This window comes from Mauremys reevesii, linkage group 1, assembly GCF_016161935.1.
Source record: "Mauremys reevesii isolate NIE-2019 linkage group 1, ASM1616193v1, whole genome shotgun sequence".
Taxonomy (NCBI): domain Eukaryota; kingdom Metazoa; phylum Chordata; order Testudines; family Geoemydidae; genus Mauremys; species Mauremys reevesii.
Genome location: NC_052623.1, coordinates 57,761,344 through 57,778,290, shown reverse-complemented (window position 1 = coordinate 57,778,290; position 16,947 = coordinate 57,761,344). Strand labels below are relative to the sequence as shown.

The window sequence follows — 16,947 nt, the reverse complement described above, 5'->3', positions numbered from 1 at the left end:
CTGCACAGTGAGAGCACTATGCAACTCCTTTCCATTTATATTGTCAGAAAGACAGATCTTATCTTTAGTATTGTTTGTGTCTGAGAGGCAGCATCAGAGCTATTTACAACTTGGGCCAAAGATCTGATGTTTGATCATTGTGCATATGACGAACTATTCCCTGAGGGAATGGACTGACAATTTAAGAAGTCTTTTCCATCCCTAATTGCTACAAATGGATATCAGTTTGGATAAGCCACTTGTCACAAATTGTGTGTGACAACGGACCTAATGTGGTTTTGTTTTTGGTAGCGATATTCTGAAATGAAGCACAGTGTTGCATGGATTTCAAAATACATTGTTTCTCCCCTTCTGTTAGTGGTTATTATTTGTATTACTGTAGCACCTAGAGCAGGAGTAGGCAACCTATAGCATGCGTGCCATATAGACTTATAGAAAGTCCATATAATAGACTTATAGAAAGAGACCTTCTAAAAATGTTAAAATGTATTACCGGCACGCGAAACCTTAAATTAGAGTGAATAAATGAAGACTCGGCACAGCACTTCTGAAAGGCTGCTGACCCCTGGCCCAGAGGCACCAGCTGAGATCAAGCTCCCATTGTGTGAGGCAGTGCACAAACACATAGTTCCTAAGTGCCTTTGGAGATGCGGCATTTTAGGTTAGGGATACATTCTTGCACAGAGACACATTTATATTTGTTTCTTATATTGATAAAGATGGACATTCTCCATGTCTGTCTTTGAGGGTTTCATTTTAAATCTTCTCCTAAACTGGATCTCCATGTGGATTAATGTCTCTGAAATTCATTTATCTTTTCAAATGAAGTGTGCGAAATGTATTATCAATTCACTATCACACCCTCAGCAAAAATCCTTTTGTTTACTTTTAAGAAATGAATTAGCTCATTAGAGTAGTTGTTAATATTCTCTGAAGCCAAACTAATAGTGAGCTACAATCTTGCAATACCAGCCAGCTGTTAATTAGTCAGATGTACACAAAGCACAGTATTAAGCCTCAGAACTCTACTAAGGAGATCACTTTTCCCGGAATGTGAAAGGTGCTGAAAAGCAAACTTGTCATAAGACATATATGCATTGAAGATGATGCAGAGCAGAGCTTCCAGGAAGATACAATCTCAGTCCCTGTTGGGCTGAGCATCATTAACAGGCTGCAAGAAATAAAGCAATTTAATTTGAAAGGGAAAAGAATTAGGAGGCAGAATATCTAGGTTTATTGAATATTAAAATGGGTGAGTAAATGAGATGCAGGTAAAATGTATCTGAATTAGTCTTGGGACCTGATTTATATAAAAAAATTAAAATATTCTTTGCATAAGAAACAATTTGCTGTGGATTAGGAATAAAATGAACCAGAATGTGAATGGCACATTCACTGGTGAGGGAGACTGCATAAAAGTGAACCCTAGGCACTTATGCCATACAGTCTGATGGTTTGGGTAAATGCATATTAATAAAAAATAACACATGTTCTTGGGCACAGACTAACTTTCGAGCGTATACCTTCTTACACTGTGTAGGTATACACTAGATACCCAATTATTACAGGTGAAGTGGTTTGCTGTTTTAAACATGAAAACATCAAAAGATCTGCAATAATCTACCTCTTTCCAGTCTCTAGCGCTTCAAATGCACATTCTTTCCAGGGAGGAGAGGCTGTGGTTTTGATCCACAGCTGCTCCTTAAACACAGCAAATCAATGTTGTTACCCTTTGAAGATAAAATGACAGAGTCCATAGAAGATGCACCAGATGAAAGCAACATCTGAAACTCAGAATATATGTTGTTTGCAGGTTAAGACAGGTAGGACAGGGAATTCCATTTGAATGCACTGCAGCAACAAGCTATTAACCTTCACTGCACTAAGTGTTCTATTTAGCTGGACAAGAAAGGCTGATAGAAGCAGCAAATGTATCAGAATCACTGGTGCCCAATATAGGTCTCAGTGCAGTACACAGAATCACAGAAATGTAGGACTGAAAGGGTCATGGGAGCTTTGCCACAGACTTCAGGAGAATTGTCCCAAGCCCTGACCTTTCTCAATCAAGAGAAAAGCCTCTAATCAATCAGTAAGAATCATATGTAAGAGAGAAAGTCAAGCCCCTTCTCTCTGTCCACTCCCCATTGTATGTATTCTGGAAAGTGCTTGAGATTGATTCACTGGTATAAAATCATAGAACCATAGTGCTCGAAGGGACTGCAAGGGTCACTGAGTCTAACCCCCTGTCAAAATGCAGGATTTGTTCCTGAGCTACACTAGTGTGAAGCTGAAGTCGAAGTATCTTAGTTCAACTTACCTGGCTGTCTTCATGGCGGCAAGTCGACTGCTGCAGCTTCCCCGTTGACTCCGCTTATTCCCCCTGCCGAGGTGGAGTACGGGCGTCGATTAGCGGATTGATTTATCGCATCCAGACGAGACACGATAAATCAATCCCTGATACATTGAACACTACCCACTGATCTGGTGGGTAGTATAGACATAGCCGCCTGTCTTGCATGGCTTAGGGTATCCAGCTTCCTTTTGAAAACCTGCAGTGAAGGACAGTGGTGCTGATCAGTGTTTCTAGAGGGATGCTAAAGGCAGAAACCATGTAAGTGGGTTGTTATTACCACTTCAAGCCAGGGGGTGCGGCAGGACCCCCAGCACCCTTAGTTCCAGCACCTCTGATGAAAGAGTTTCCATAACCTCCTTAAGCAGCCTGTTCCATTGTCCTGCTGTTCTTGCAGTAAGGAAGTTTTGCTTGAGATTTAATATAAATTTGCTATGCTGTAGTTTGAACCCATTGCTTCTTGTCCTGCCCTCCATGGCAAGAGAAAACAATTTTTCTCCATCTCTTTTATGGCAGCCTTTCAACAGCTGAATGGTTAGCTATGGTTTTATTTATGTGTTTGGAAATAAAGCCATGGCTCTTTAATTCCAATTTAAGAAATGCACCCATTGTATCTGCAAAATGTAAACAATACAATATTATTATAACAAATCTGAAATACAAGGTAGTCACTCCAGTGGCTGACATAAATATATCTCTGTGTCACTTAGCCGACAGCCTCCACTTTTAATGGATGAGCTTAAAAGAGGAAAGCGGCAAGCTGGACAAAGGAATACCACATAATTTGTGATACTCTGAAAGAGACTCTGAATTCAGAATCTCTTTTTATTAAGTTGGACTGTACTAAACATTTCACAGAGCAGGCAAACACATTTGAGGTAGGTTTGGAAGCAGTTTTGTGCCAGGAGAAAGGAGAAGATCAATATCCTCTGCCGTACAGAAAATTGTTGACTAATGAAGAAACAGTACAGTAGAGCTGAAAATAATGTCTTATTTTGAAGTGGCAATGTTGAGTTATTACTTCCTAGGCATCACTTTCACAATTATTACAGATCACCGTCCACTCACTGGAATTAATAAGAAGTGGGGCAAAAAAGCATGCATTGCCAAGTGGTTTTTAGAACTACAATCTAAACAGTGCAAGGTGAGGCATAGAAAGGGAAACAAGCACAAAAGCACAGATCATGTACTTGGATGGGTCTGAAGAAATGAGAAAATCAGAAATCGATTTGTCCTATTAAGGGGCAGGGAATGTAACAAGGTGGTCTCTGTGTACATTCTGTGTCCAGGTCTGGAAAGGGAATTTACCAGATATTTATTAGTTATGAGCAGTCATTAGAACCTAACTTGCCCAACTTTGGTTAGATGAAGGGTACAGGTGCAAGCATTTGCAATCGGCAGAATCTGAGGAAACATAAGACTTCTGCCATATATCTTCAAAGCCCAGCAGAAGCCTGGGGAAAAAAGGATAGAAATAATTTTAGGATGGAAGCCTTAAGAATTAGTTGTAAATAACTTGATTGTTCTTGGATAATGAGTGACGTCTCTGTTGAAGTGGATTTTTTAATGGCCCACAGTTGGGCAGGTGTTTGCCAATACCAGTGAGAATTTGGAAACCAATATGCTTAATGCACAGTCATTTATTTGAGAGAGAATCACACAAACAGTTAAGGTTAATTAGTATACATTATTTTCCATAAGCTTCAGTTCCCCAAGCATAATTTCTCAGTAACTATGTTGGCTTTACACAGTATTCTGATTGGCAAACAAAGCAGATATCTCTACCAGATCGGAGGCTACTTCTTTTTCTTCTTTCCCCTCTCAGACACTTGGTCCGTCCCTCAAAGTAGGGCCTTGGCTACCATGAAAACCTCTGGTTCTAAGGTCTCTTGAGAGGCGGAACCTTGGTTACCCCGACGACTTCTGTCTCACAATCTTGAACCTCTTCAGATGTTAATTGGGGAATTGATCTGATTTCATTCACTTTGCTTAGCATTTATATATCTTTTTTGTTCTCAAAGGAGTCACATGGTCCAGAAATATGCCTCGTAGGCATTTATTACTGGTTTACTTCATAATTTTGGAAGGGATTGCAAAGCGGACACACAGACAGAACAAAGCTCATCCATAGTTTATCCTCTCATAAATCATTCACTCAAGCTCTTAGCGTGAGGTTATCCAAAAAGGGTAATTCTGACCCATGTCAGCCATGTCACCAAGCTCACTGATCACATGATCTTATGTGTTTTTCACTTTTTGAGCAGGTTCTCTGCTGATATATTCCAAAATTCGGGGTTAAAACACACACGCCCATCGAGCCATTATTAACCATTCCAGTGCAGTTTCAGTACCTTCAGTAGTATTCCACTCCATTTGTCTAATGCTAAGAGGATCCTGCTCCCAGAATCCTCTAGTAGGTTCAGACATACCAAGCCATACCAAACTCATGCTTGCCACATTTATCCAAATCAATCATTGCAATTCCTAATAATTTTGCACCGTCTCAACAAGCTCTACCTATAAGTTGTTGGGCTGTTTTTGATTTATTTTGGTGTACGTTGATACATCCTAAACATTTTATCTCCTTCTTGATGCATCATTTAGCAAGCCAATCCAGCATGGAGGTACTGCAACATCTGGGTCAGTTGAGAAGGCTTTATAAAGCTGTGTCTCCCCATGTATTGATGGCAATAGATTGCACATTCATCTGCAAGAGAAAATGTTTGTGTTGGAAAATAAGCTATCTACAATGCTGTCTCCTTCCCTGGGGGCTGCACCTTGACTCGATGAGCAAGTTTGTGAGTTCCAATGACCCTGATAGCTATCCCGGCAGGAGTTTAACCCCTGGTATGGCCACTCCAGCCAGACAGGTTAGAGGTTAGGGACCAGAAAAAAATCAGTCCATTATTGTGGTTGACCAGACTCCTTAGCCCCGGCAGGGAGTTTGTCTAGGAGAAGATATACTCTGTATTCAAAATGGGCTGTCCAGCCTGCTAGCCAATCATGGGCAATGAACCTCAGTGGAACAATGGCTCTCTGCTTCAGTCTACAGTGGCAATAGCAAGCAAGCTTTGGCACAGCTGCACAGCCCAGGCAGTTGGCTGTGGTCACTTTGGCCTTTAAGGGTTCTGCATGAGACTGTCTAAACTACTTCACTTGCACCTCACAAACTGCTGCATCTTCGTTTGTCAGCTGACACACCTACTGCCACCTTCTCCCCTACTGGACGAAATGGACAACAAGGACAAGAGAGGTCAACTAGTCATGCACACCCTAGTACCAATTCAAACAACCTTTGGGATGGTCTATGGTCCTTATTCTTTGCTGAAATTATGTGGTCCATATACATGAGAGTAGAATACTAAAGGCAGTCTTTTATGGAGAATTGCAGACAGGCACTCGTTTTAGGGGCAAACCAAGAAAACATTACAAAGACACTCTCAAGGCCAACCTTCAATCTGGCAATGTTGACCTCAACACCTGGGAGCTCTTAGACTATGACAAGAGCCAATGACAGCAGCTCTGCCACCTCAGTCTGAGAGGAGATCATAATGCCAATGAAACTAGTGAAGTCTTTAATACCATATTAAGGCTTTCAATTACATTGATGGATCTAAGGTAACAGAAGACTCCAGACATTGCAAGAGATGTTTCTCCATCATGGTGCCAATAGCCTTGCCACCCAAAAAGGGTAGCGTCAGGAAATAAGGGGTAATTTTTAATGTAAGAGTAATTAACCATTGGAACAATTTGCCAAGGGTTGTAGTGAATTCTCCATTACCGATGAGACATTTTTCTAAAAGATATGCTCTAGGAATTATTTCGGGGAAGTTCTCTGGCCTGTGTCATGCCTTCTTGTTACCATGCCTGAATTATGCTAAAATCCCTTATCTGAAAACAAGCACTGCAATATGCTGCCCAGGACCATATTTCTCTTTGATCAAACTCTTCCTATCCCCACCACCAACCTGTGCAGACATGAACACATTATTTGCTATCCATGGCATCTATGGATGATAGTGAAACTACAGTTTCAGAAATGCCCCGTTAAAACACCAGACTCTGAATTGAAATTTACCTAAGTCCTATATTAGATGAAACATACAAATATTTTACAATGAAAGCAAAATATTTTGAAACTACCAAAGATGTGCCAGTGACAGCATATTCTCTGTCTTTGACATACGTATATTATTTGGACTCAAATATCTCTGGAAAGTGCAAAATGTTGTCAGCCAGTTCTTCACTGACACATGGTTTATTGATCTGACATGTGAAACCAATAGTGAAAATTCAGTGCTTTTGGAAATGAAAGCACACATTATTAATGTTGGTATTCCATTCCTGTTCTGTTTAGTTATTGGGGCTGGTTATGATAGTTTCATCTAAATTGCATTATAAAGTATCTCACATGCAGCCCCATGTGAAACAGAGAAAGCTCTGGGTAATTAGTTGAGTTACTTAATGAATTATAGATCTGTTTTGAATTAGGTAGCCATCATCTGGTTGAGAGTAGTAATGTATTTATGAAGGCTGGGATTGTAATGTAATGTAGCTTCAGTCTAACCTACAGAGTCTAACATTATTACTGATATAATGCTTCCACTTCTCAGCACTGTGCGGAGGCCTCAGGTTACTAAAACATCATGACTTTTACAAAATTATTCACTAGTGCAATGCATGTCACCATGTAACTATTTTGGTTTAGTTTTTTGTGTGCTGCTCCTTTAGAGTTTTAGAAGTCTTTTCTCTCCACACCAAAGAGCAAAGGGATAGCATTGGAGGCAGAGGGGTCAGAGAAGGGACATGGGTGTAACCAATGGCTCCACAGCCATTTGGATTCACTGGGTAAACCTGAGAGAGAGAGAGAGAGAGAGAGAGCAAAGCCCAAAGATTTGTTGGGGCCTGTTCTAACTCCAGTGGAAAAAATCCTGTTGATTTAAAAAGGGATTCAATGAGATCCCTGTTGCTGTGTAATTTACGAGTAGAGCTGGACTGGCTAGGGCAAGGGACTTGGCTCCTTCAAACCATCTCTCATGGAAAATGTGTGCTTTGGAGTCAGGTAAGAATACAGCCTTAACACAGCTTCTTCTTGCCTCCCCATCTTTAAATCTGATCAACAGATTGGTGGATCGTTTTTGAAAACAACAACATAGGCATATATAATCTGTAAATTAAGAAACAACAATAAAATCAATTTGTATAAACAGAACCCCATCAAGTACTCTATAAACTTCACTGAATGGTTTTGCAACTGACTCTTGCTGAATTGTTTACATCCAGTTACTCCAGGCTATACATTGCCTCCATCTTTTATCTTGAAGGTACAGTACATTGTTTATTCAGAACCATTAGTAACAGCTAAAATATACACTATGATTAAAATATTAATGAGATAACATCCAAACACTCCATGAAAGATAATCCTATTAGATTGTGACTTGGCCACTTTGCTGCTATATGTGTGAGTTAGGACCATATATGAATAGCGTGAAATACTCTGATGGGATGTAATGTGATTATAGGGAAGGAGTTATATTTGCAAATCACTCAGCATGGATCAACTTCATGAGGTTTGGGGATGAGGACGGCAGGAGGTAGAAGAAAAAGCCTTTTATAGATATTGAAATGTGGCGACAACTATTGTTTCAAAATAAGGTCAGGAATTTTTAAAGTGCTCTTCATTGGCCTAACTCTGCTCCCATTGGATGTTAAAAGGGGAGTTTTACCACTTACTTCAATGAGTGTTGCATTAGGCCAACACTGACTGAGTTTGAAAATTCATCCTTAAGAGTTTTAAGAAAAAATGTATGTCTTCAGAAAAAAAAATGTAGTCAACATTTTACTAACTATTGCAGATTACTTTGGGCTAGATTTACAAAGAGTTTTCTGTGCTTAACCGCCACTTTAGGCACCTAAGTCCAAAAGTTAAAACCTCAAAACTCCTGCTCAGCTGCTGCCTACCCCTGAAGGTGCCTAAAATTCTGTTGCTCCTGGAGACCACATCTCAAGTTAGAGGGGGAGACCCAGGTTTAAATCCCCACTCCTCTCAGAGCAGTGTCTTGAACTCACATATCTCTCATGAGTGCCCTAACCACTGGGCTATAGAATAGGCTGGGATAGGTTTCTAGCTCCACGGTTGAAGTCCCACTTTGTATAAAATATTTAAATATTCACTAGGCCAGAGAGACTCCATAACCTAATGGTGAGGGGATTTGTCAGTTAGGCAGCAAACTCCAAGAGACCATTCATGGCTTTGAATTCAGAGTCAGGAAAGATGCTCGGTTTCAGCACAGGAATTGCCACAAGTGTACATTTCAGTATCCCTGGGGCAACAATGCATCACATTTTAGTTTGGAAACTTTAGTTTTGATCTTGCTCCATAATCTGAACATTGACTCCTAATAGCAACAATGATGTTCCATTTAATAAAGTTTCATAGACTAGTACAGGGGTTCTCACAACACAATTTTTTGTGGCCTCAGAGTGCGGCCACCAGCTCTTGGTGGTGGCCGTGCTGACAATTTTTCCAAAACTACTTAATTTACTTTAGGAAAAACAAGTAAATATGCACATATACATGTCCAAATCATTATAATTTATTTATGTAGGGGTTTTTCAGACTTAGTAATAAAAATAATGTACAGTGGTCTCTACTCTTTACTGGACCTAAACAGAATAGAAACACATATAGGGTGCTTTGCATGTTCTTGTCTTTTTGTTGTTTCTTTTGCTTTTTTGGTTGCTTTTTTTTTTAAACCAACTTGCTAGATAATAAGTCTGCTGCTGTGAAAAGAGATATTTGTTAATATCACTTTTCACAGCAGACTTACTCAGCCCCAGCAAGCTCTGGGACAATTTAAGCCCTGGATGGGGAGGTGGGCAGGGAGGCCGCAGGGCCCAGGGATGATGGCATGGGTGATGAGCCTGGGACCAGAGACTGGAACAAGAGCCTGCTATTGCATGGATGAAGCCTGAAGCCCTGTGGCCGAAGCCTGCTCCCCACACCCCAGCGAAGTGAGGAATTCACCAGCTACCTGCACCTCCAGCATTTGTGTCTCCATAGGGGGGCAAGGCCCAACCCCCACTGGTAGCCCTGGAAAAGGGGCCACTCCTTCCCTCCCCTGATTACAGCCCAGGACTCTGTCGCCACAAGAAAAGCCCCTGGTGGCTGCATTTGAGAAATGCTGGACTAGTATCTACTGCATCAAAATGCTTCATGATGAAGCAATCGCTAACATTTATGAGGTGGGGATTGCCAATAGATATTCTATTTTGGATGACTAGCTGTCTTATGCATAGGAAGAGTGGACTTTATTTCAGGATTCTGTTACAGAGATTGTTAGGGAACAAGGAGGATTAAGGAGCATGAAAAAGCAAATCTGGATTACAGATGATACCATCAAAACTAGGGTGAGGGGAGAGAAAGAGACAGTGTTGAATGGATGGTCACAGGTGAGTTAGTGAAGAGAGGAGTAAATGGGCAATTGAGGAAATGGGCAATAAATGTCTTGAATGAGCAGTTAAGAGGGGCTGTTGGAATGACCCTAATCAGTGGTGGGTTAGTATGGCACAGCACATTGAGGAAGTCTCTGAAAGGCATGACCAGAAATACATCTGAGCCTTTGAATGTCCTAATCGGATGTCCATTCTCACAGATTCCACCTGTCCCTGCCAGCAGGTATATGGGATCTTGGGGAGCAATTACCACACAGGTGGGGTGCAAAATAAACTTTATTAAGAAAATGCAAAAACAGGGAGAATTCAATAGTGAGGGGTGTGGGGTTTGTTAAGGTAGACAATTGGGGAGGGGTTTCTTTTGGTGAACAGTATAGGGGGTTTCAATAGTGGGGCACAATGCAGTTGGTAAACAATTAACACTGAGGTATAAATGTAACAGGTAGCTAACAATTTCTATGTAAAAAAGGTGTATCACAGCAGCATATAATCAAATAACAGTTATGGAAAAATATGTTAAATAACAAACAATTTTAGGTAAAAATGTGTCACAGTGGTGTAAATATAGAATGTGAGGTGTATCAGAGAGGAAAAAAGTAACCAATGGGGTTTTATGCCAGATTGGGATGGGGGGAGAGGAGCACGTGGTGGAGCAGAGGGAGATTTAAACTTAGAGAGACACAGAGAACAGACAGACTGTAAGGAGTCAGAGAGACACAAAGAAGCTGGGGGGGGGGGGGGTTCAGTGGAAAGACAGACTTAACCACAATTATACAAAACACAGCAAAATCTTATCTATGATCTAACTTAGCCAAGACTACACAAATTAGCAAGTAACAAAACACAATGCAACAATTCTCTAAGCCTAATTTACAGAGTATAATGCTAAACCTAATTTAACCTAATGAGTGCACCTTATACTAGGGGTGGTTCTCCAAGGGTGTGGCTGCAGCAGTGGAGCAACTGCAAGTGAGCTGCCCAGGATAGAATCCAGGGAGGCACAGGTTTATTTCTAGCAGCAAAGGAGCTGCAGAACCAGAAAAAGATTACCGATGCAGACCAAGGAGTTAACTTGGGTCTGTCTGTTGGGGAAAGAAAAGCCAGCAGCTAGAACAGGGAGGGTCTGCAAGAGAGAGTTCTTACCAATCCCCAGGACAACAGCAGAGGCAGGCACAGCAGTTTCAGCATCAGAGGATGCAGAGAGGACTCAATTCGTTCACAATAATCAGGAGATCTCCAGGCAAAATTCGTTGCTCGTGGGAGGGGAGTTTAAAAACGGGGGTACGCTCAAAAAACAAACGAGAGCGGGGAGAGGGCCTCCCAAAGACCCCTAGCTGATCAGACCAGGTGGCAAGGCAAGGACCTTCTCCGAGGTCTTCTTAGAAAATGTCTGGTTATATAGGCAGACTTAGGCAGTTTCCCGCAAGTAACATTGATTGGTTCCCCTTCTTAGAGGGGAGGAGAGAAAGCAGGGAAAAGTCTTCAGGTGTGCACAGACATGTCCGGGCTAGTCCTAAGTCACAGGCATGACTTACATGCTCAGCTATGTGGCCATATAAGGTCTTGCATTCTTGGGCAGTGCCCCCTACACCGAGCCCAGGTCTGAACAAAGGAGGCAGGGGCCCACCCCCACCTGAGCAGAGCAATGGCTCCGGTTAGTCTGCAAAGGCCATTCCACTGAGCAGGGCCAGGCCATGACTCTTGCTAGCCCCATGGCCGGGAGGGGCGGCCACACAGAGAGGAAAACAAAAAAAGGAATGCAGCAGGGAGGCAGCTGTAACAGACACCACCAAGGAAGGACAAAAATGAAAAATACTGCCAGGATATTGGTGCTCAACTTAAGCATTGGTGTGAATATTTTGCCAGTGACATTAAAGGTAATGATACTTATGGTCAAGAATTATGAAATGGCAAATCACCTGTCCTTGAGAGCAGTTCTGCTGAAATGTTAAAGAATGGATGCCCAGATTTAGTTCCCCGGCTTCATAAAATCATCTTAAAATTTCGGGAAACTGGTCACATTTCACAAGACGGGAAAAGGGGCATACATTATTATTTTTTTAAAAGAGGAAGAGCATTTTTACATGTATGGTAAACTTCAGTTTAAACCAGCTAAATCAAAGCTGAGAGATATGTAACATATGCACATCAAGTAGGTCCTCAGTCCTAATGGACAGCTATAAATAATAGCTAGCTTTTAAAGTCTGCAATAAGATAAGATTTTATGTGGATATTTCTGTACTGGTAAATGTAATACTGTTCCTTGCTATGTTTTGAATCTTGCAGAAGTAAAGGGCTCTTTCATCCAAAATTCTTCACTATAGCAATTTTACTTCATTGTATTCTTGTCCTGTTGACATTCAGAAAAAGCAATTTCTCTATACTGTATTGGTTTTTACTTATAATGTAAAGGCAAGGAATTGGAATACAGTCATGTTTTTTCTTGTGGGAAGCAGCTTCCCACTTGCCCTGACACACAGCAGATCTGCAAGAATGGTCTTAAAATTAATGCTCACCATTCTCTATTAATATGAAATTAAATGCTGATATATGACATAACAGTTTAAAACATGTACACATGTATGCAGAGACCTGTAAAGATCTCCCTCTTCTACAGTAGCCTTTTTATTATCTTTCTGTGTCAATTTTACCATTTTCAATTTTACCATTTACAATTCAGCATTCTGAAATACATACAAGTTGATCTCAAGACCACATCTTGTATAGTCATAAATAATAATCAGGCACTTATCAATTTGATTTAAAAGTATAAATCTGCACTCCACTCATTTATATCCTTCTGTTAATGCAGTTCGCACCAGCCCCAGCTTTAGAACATGATCTCTTACCCATGTGTAACCCACACACCTCCTGGGTGTGGTGCTCTGTCCTATCTAGTGGCATTGAGACCACTCCAAGAGATCTTAATGAGTCTGCCCTGGCATTTTTAGCTCATGCAGTAGAAACTCATGCATTTAGCAAAGGTCCCAGGTTCAATCCTGCCTGCTGACAACTGGAGTCTGTCGGTGTTACATATGCGGACAAAAATATTCAACTAACATGACCACCCCAGAAGTAATTTGACTTCCAACCCAGCTTCATTTCTGTCACAGCAGATTCTTTTATGCTGCATCATCTCATGCAAGACAATAAGCTAGGGCTGCATGCTTCCCTCCACTCAGATAGACCAGAGTGGAGAAAAAGCAGTCAGAAAATCTGCAGTGAATGCAGAAAAGGTGAGCAGCTGCTTCATGACATGCTTCCACCTTTCCATCGCCTGCAAGAGCCTCTTCTGAGGCATATTTTGTGGCTGGGATATCTGTGGTTTAGAAGTAGGAAGGGACCAGCTAACCCAGGTGGCACGCTCCACTCTAACTACAGCAGATTTCCAAGAGAAAACACATGGAATTTAATGTAGCATAACTTTCACTTCATAGTTCACCCCCAGAGCAGTGTGCAAGCATGTTCTGTGATGGAGAGCCAATAGCAGCATGATTTCTAAGCAAGCTGTATTTCACTGGCTAGAACAGAGAGCGAAGGAAGAGGACAATGTTGGTTCAGTAAAATATAAGTCAACTTCTTGTATGGCTTAGGAGAGAGTAGAATCCATACAGAACATATGTTTATTTAGAGAAAGCTGACAAAAGCCATTTTCTGTGTGAAATGGAAAATGCAATATACAGTGGGATGTGTATATAATATATTTAATGTATCTATGCATAGAAATGTATAATTAGATAATATGGTCAAGATTTTCAAAATGACTACTAAGTTTGTGTGTCTTGATTTTTTTCAATGGCCAACTTGAAACATATTGAAGGGGTCTCTTTTTCCAGAGGATAGGCCCTTAGCATTTTGTAAAAATTAGTGGCATCCATTAGTGTGAATGCAATATTGTGACCACAATTTGGGGATGGAAAAAGAAAAGGCCAGATTTTAATAAGCTGGGGTACAATTCTCAAAAGTACCAAATGACTTAAGTACCTCTGTCCCATTGACTTTCAATGAGATTTAGGTCTCAAATACCTAAGTCACTTTTAACCCAATTTCTTAAGCTAAAATTTTAATGAGTGTTATTTTAGACTTTCATTTTTTATTAATCATCCGATTGCCTGTATCTGAGATATCAAAAGCCTTTTTCTACCTAGCTGTAAACTAATCTCTTTTTTTTCACAAGTTAAATAAGAATACCACAATCATCACTGCCTTCAGAATGGTTTGAAATCAGCATGGTATAATTTTCACCTAGATATTGCTTGTAAGAATATAAAACTATTACTTCCTTCCATCAGTCTTTTGGAATAACTACAATGAATCAAACTTTGCAATGTTTTTGTCAGTTTACCATTTTTAAGCATTCAGCCTAGCTAGTCATATAAAAGGCATGAGCCATTTCCTGAAGAGATATAGCTAGATAGCTGACAGTGATTTATGGCAAAATGAACAGTATGATTTTAATTCTAAAAGTGTAATTATCTTTCAAGGATGGGTTTCCTTTCTGATTATCTCATGCTGTCATGAGTAAGCAGTAAACCTGATTACATTAATGAATTGAACTCTGAATTATAATAATTTATATGTGCATAGCTAAACAATGTTAACAATTTATAGATACAATGTTTGCACAATTATGTTAAAATGCAGGACTAACTTAAAATGTTACTCTCAAAATTAGTCATTAATCTTCTATTCAGAATAGGTGCCATGATGGTATAATTTCCAGATATGTAATCCTCTCCAGTGTTGTATTAAGCATCTAAGCATTAGTCTGAAATACTTAGTTTGGAACCTGATGTTCCAAGCCTGTCTGGGTCAAGTCAGCCTTATTTCCTACAGTCCCAAGTTTAAATATATTGAATTCTCAAAACTTTATTGTGTGGGTATCTTAAAATCCAAGTTCTCTCTTTGCTGTATAGCATGCACTTTAAAGAATCAATGGTACTTTTTGCAAGTTTAGTGTCCTTGCCCATAACTGTCTACTCTCAGCTCTCCATTCTGCTGAGCAGCATTCAATGTGCTATTTGTCAGCCTAGCTACACATCACTGGATGGTGTAGAAGAATGATTCACCAGCTGGTGTGCCCCCTCATGGCAGAAGAGGCAGGTTCTCCTCCTCTGGTGCTGACAGCCACTCCGACCTTGCAATGGTCCACTCTTTCTTGTGTCCCAGCCCTACCAGGGTAACAGAAAGTCCTACCAACAAATAGTCCAATGGCCTTCAGTCAGATCTTTGGTTTCCAACTCTCAGCCCAGTGCAGTGGCATAGCTAGAAGTGAAATTGGGGGTGGGGGACTTTGAGATGGATGGATGGGACAGACTGTGCTGACTCGCTCAGCCCCTCCCCCCCCCCCATGCCCTCTTCATAGCCCTGGTGCCCCCCCCCCCACCACACTTCTGCTGCTGGCTGGGCTGGCTGGTGGGCTGGGGCAGGCTGGGGAGCTGGTAGAGCATAGCTGCTGGAAGGGTGGACACTGAGTCAAGGGTGGACACAGTCCAGTGAGGCTGCTGGCTGCTTTGGCTGCTGCTCCTTTTGGCAGCACTTTGGATTTGGTGGACCTGGATGCTAAGTGAGAGGGGCTGCATTCCATCCAGGCCCACCAGTGGCTTCGCCCCTGGCCCAGTGGTCTGTACATCCCTGCCATCCGTGGGGCCATCTTTCCTTGATGACCCAAGAGAGCCAGACAGTGCACCTTCTCTGAAGCCCACAGAGGTGAGAGAGCAAGAAAAGAAGAGACCCTGCTTAGAGAAGACCAAGTTTCTGAGGCAGCTTTCTATTTTCCCAGGGGAGAGCAGGGACCTCTTGATCTATGCTAACGGCAGAGGGGTGGTTAAGTACCTTGACTTCCTCAGGGAAGGCTAATGCAGAAGCTCAGAGAAGAGTACCCCAGATGGGACTTAAACCCACAAATCTTGGCTTAGAAGGCCAATAGCTTGTCTATTAGGCCACTGGGGTTGATATCTTGACCAAGGACAGTTGTGGGATACTGCCACTTCAGTCCATGCATGTCCCTCCGCTCTGGATACAGACAAGTTCTTTCATTTGCAAACTAAACCAGGTCATTTTCTGGAAGCCTTGCCATATTTCTAGGGTGTTGATGACTATCTTTTCTCGGATCTAAGGCTCTGGTCTTTCTCTTGGGATGACTTTGCCTGTCATCTTAAGGCAGCCTCATCCATTCTGGGGATATAGAAAGACACCGAGGTGAGACACTGCAAGAGGGGGAGAGCAAGCTGCTTGGATAGAGAGGGTCAGGTCTTGCAGATTCTCTCACGTAGGCTGTAGCTCAGTTGCACTTGGGTAGTCAGGGCTGAGAGGTTATGGTGATAGACTATAAATCTACTGAACAATAGCCACACAGCTTTGAATCCTTATGACTATGGGCTTTCCACTTTGTGTGCTCTACTTTTGCTGGCCTTGAGCTTTCCAAAAAATAGCATACAGGCCTCTGGACCTCAGTTTCATTTGTTAGGACCCTTTGTTGCTCCTGTGGTGCCTTGCAGAGCCACTTGCTTCCAATTTTGTACTTGCCAGGCAGGGTTTCCTGAAGTAGAAGAGGGTGGTGGTCACTGTTTGGTCTTCCTCCATGTCCTGCCTTCTTTGGGGCCGTCTTTCCCTGACAACTCAAGAGAGCCAGACAGCCCCCCTTGTCAGCAGCCCATGGAGGTGGGAGAGCCCCACCTGCAGAGACTCCAAGGCAGACTTCTACTTTTCTAGGGGACGGCAGGTGCCTGCCAAGCCATGCCAGCAACAGGAGCTTACCAAATGCCTTATTTTCCCCAGGGAAGGGCAAAGAGAACAAGGGAGAGGCTAAAATGAGCACCCCAGCTGGGATTTGAACCCACAATTCCTGATTTAGACCACCTATACCTACTCTTTAGGACACTGCTGCTGAATTGGAAGATGCTGCCCCCACCTGTGAAAGAGCTAAGATCACATACCAGCTGCTGCAACACCACTGATGGTCTCATTCAGCTGGAGAGGGCAGGAGCAAGCTTTTCCAGACTTCTCCAAGGACAACTGCGAGATGCTGCCACCTTCAACCCAGACAAGCTCTTTCATTTTCAAGATGAGCCAGGGCATACTTCTAGGATATCTATTGCTAGCTCTTCTTGGATCTAAGGCTCTGGCCTTTGTCTTGG

At 41.9% G+C, this 16,947-nt stretch overlaps 1 long non-coding RNA gene across 1 annotated transcript in view; it reads right to left on the bottom strand.

The window, feature by feature from the left end:
• Nucleotides 1-4,934: 4,934 nt before the first annotated feature.
• Nucleotides 4,935-16,947, bottom strand: part of LOC120395724 — a 43,020-nt gene continuing 31,007 nt past the window's right edge. The window contains exon 3 of the long non-coding RNA XR_005592754.1: nt 4,935-5,057. This is a non-coding gene — a long non-coding RNA (uncharacterized LOC120395724). The remainder of the gene's footprint in view (nt 5,058-16,947) is intronic.